The following is a 3,570-nucleotide window of genomic DNA, read 5'->3' as shown; positions in this document are numbered from 1 at the left end:
AAATCAAAAGTTATAACAAAATGTTTCAATACGTGTTTTTCGTTTGACACGCATCCTGCACCGACTAACTCCGATGTGAACTAAGCTATACACCCCAAGGCTATAACTTATTAGTGCATAGACCAATATTTTTACGGATATTTTAATAGATTTCCCACAGCGATTGTCACGAATTTATTAGGTTGTGAGTTTACCCTAGATGTGAACAAAATATAATCCATAACATAGTTTGGAGCCCGCCGGATATGGAATCAGACAGATTATGGTCAAAACCTCCCTGCAATCATGGGCTGCACTTGGGTGTTATTCTGGGCTGACAGGGTGTTTCATGCGACAGCAAGGCTCGTTTGCTGATACCTGATGGGTCAGGATTTGCTCCATTGTTAATGCATGCTACCAGTTGTTGTTCATTGTTGTGTTTTTTGTAAAAAGGGCAAGAGCAAAGTGTTTCACAGGAAACTTGACTTACAAAAAAAAGCTCTTTTTGTATCAATCAATAGTACAAATAAAAATCAACCTGCCAATCAATCAATCAATATTCCAAAATAATCATTTTTATTGAATGAACGACTGAAATTGTTTGTGTTCCATCTTGTTGAAGCTAAAGGTCTTTGTTGTGTTGGTCTCGGTTCAAGGCGCATAAGCTCGTTTTGCATCGATCAATAAAACGTATAACAATCAACCTGCCAATCAAATCATCCAATCAGTCAAGCATTCAACCAATATTCCAAAATAGTCAATCAATCAGTTTGACATTGTTTGAGATCTAATTGGTTTAAGGTGAGGGATTTGTCTTGGTTCCGCCAAGTCCCAGTAGTTTTTGGTTATATCAATCAATAATAATACGATTAACAAATCAGTCAATAAATCAATTTCCAAAACAATCCATACATCGGTTAGAAAAACAACACTTCGGTCCCAGTGCTTTTGTTGGTGGAAGTATTCGATCGAAAGGCTGAACTTCTTCCACATCGAGAACTTAAAGTGTAAAATGGTAACGGTATGTGTTACATCTTCTTGCTACATGTTGGCGTATGAAGTCTGTTAATCAAGTGTTACCCAACCTCGTTCTTAAAGTCACCTGGAAGTGGTATTTTTTTCAAAATAAAGCTTTTTGTCACTAATATATGTGTTTTGATGAGTGGAATGTGAATAAACAGTTAACTAAGGTTTTAAAAATCATTATTTTCTTATGTTATTTACAAATTTAAGAGTAGACCCCGACCCGAGAGGGCGCTGTTCGTGACGTCAATCGAGGCAGACTTTGCCTGTAATGCGTAGAGTAAACACAATTGCAAAGTACATGTACGGACCAAGTCGTGAGTTTGTACGTTTCAAAAAAGTTTTTTTTCTTTTTTTCCGGCAATGCCGACCAGATGTATTGCTGCTGAATGCAGAAAAACACTTTTTGAAATGTACCAACTCACGACTTGGACGTACATGTACTTTGCACGTGGGTTTACTATACGCATCGTCTGCCTCGATTGACGTCACAAAAGGGGTAGGCGGAGTCAGCCCCCCAAACAACTTTACATATTTTTTAAACATATAAATCGTGACAAACAATTACTAAAAAAATTGTTTTATTGTTCGTAAGCATATACTCTTATATTTGAAAGAAAACAAATTCTATTTCCCGGTGACTTTAAGTGAGGGTCAGTAGAGTTCATGTTACAATCCATTATCGCTGGATGGAAGAACATGGGCATACATTAAGAACATTAAATCGAAAGTCATTCACTGCACTTAAAAAGTCACAATAAACAGTAGTGTTCATCTGGGACCACCCGTTGCCATTTAACACATTGTGGTTTAACGAGGGTTTTTTTCAGTGTTTATGGATGCAATAAAATTAGTTGTTTCAAACTGTTTACCTCCAAAAGGACTCGGGGTATAAATGGGGGGGGGGGGAGGGAATGAATGTGCTGACTTTTCAACCATAATACAGCAGACTGAGTCTCTTTCAACTTATGACAACACAAGTAGGGCCCATAAGCAGAAGTGGAAATAAATGAAAAGGTATAGGCCCTCTATGCTATTACTCAAGTTAAACAAAAAAATTATTGTGGAAAATTTAGAGTTGTTTACAAAGACAAAATAATGGAGAGTTGTTTACAAAACAAGATCATTGTTACTTTCGTTGAATCTGAGTTTTATAAATGAGCAAGGAAAGACTGATTGAATGTTTCATTATTTGACGGTCCTCGGAAAAGAAAACATTTATATTATTATTGTTGTTTTAAAACAACGTTACTTATTCATTTTTGACAAAATAATACAAATCGCAGATTTAAACAATAATATTTGTATTTTGGTTGAAGGTCATGGCAAAATAAATGATAGCAGGGCCCAATTTATGAAAGCTGTTAAGCAGCAAATTTGAGTTTGGCACCAGCCACAACAATGCAAACTTAATGTAATTTTGGCTGGTAACATTTTCTTTCCATCTAAGCAATAAAATAGTCTGTGCTTATAGCAAGGTTTTGCGCTTACTGGCTAGAAATTGGGCCCGTGTAGTGTTATCACCGCACAGGATGCGTTTCGTTTCGGTCTGGATTAGGACCCACTCATGTCACTTTGAATACCGTAACTCATCCTGTATGTGATGGAAACCATACTATTTTCATTATATTTATCTTATATCGCGCGCCAAGATGATCAAATTCGGCATGAACATGATCCGCCTCTCTCTTTACTTGTGATTACTAAGCGTTTAGTGTCTATTTAGCTGGGCGCCCCAGGCGATGGTGTAACGACCGGCGCCAGACTAAACCGCGGGACTGTGGAAGAGTGACCATAAGAAGTATAAACGACTTCTTCGGATTATGATTTGCGTGTAAGCCCTCGAGGGACTCGTTAAAAGTCTACTTGTTCTTGGCAGTTCTTAACATTGTAAAGATCGTGTCCAATTTGTCAGAGAGTTTGTTGCCGGGCTCGGAAATTTTTCAAATTAAATCAAACTGACGTGTTTTTAAGTTTGTTTATTTGTTATTGGGACGCCCTTGGGAGATGGGGAATGTTTATTATTTTATTTGAGGGAAATTGTGTTAAGGACATTGAGTGAATAAAGGCTAGCCCTATATGAAGGCAGTTGAAATACCTCTGCGTAAAGTTGTTGTTTGAAATTAGTTTGTTTATTTTTGAAGGTACCGGACACTATAATTGTGAGCTCAAAAACTTTACTGGTAAAGTGAAAATTGAGGGCTGTTGATAGTATAAAACATTGTGAGAAACGGCTCTTTCTGAAACAACGTAGTTTTTGGGGAAACAGTCATACAATTCTCAATCAAATAATACAAGATTTCATACTTGAAGCCTTTAATTATTATAGGCATCTGAAAGCACACAAACTTGTGCATCAAGGGTTTTTGTTCTTTTATTATTCTCTTGCAACTTCGATAACCAATTTAGTCCAAAGTTTCGGGGTTTGTTTTCTGTTTTTTTTTTTTTTTTTTTTTTTTTTGCATAATGTTTCGATACACAGAGCATACTGGTCTCACTTACAAATTATTTTACCAATAGGTTCAGGAATGATTTTTTCTCTAATAATGTTTTTTTTCGTCCGTCAGA

The sequence above is a fragment of the Asterias rubens genome, chromosome 20, assembly GCF_902459465.1.
Source record: "Asterias rubens chromosome 20, eAstRub1.3, whole genome shotgun sequence".
Taxonomy (NCBI): Eukaryota; Metazoa; Echinodermata; class Asteroidea; order Forcipulatida; family Asteriidae; genus Asterias; species Asterias rubens.
Note: the sequence above shows the minus strand (reverse complement) of the source record.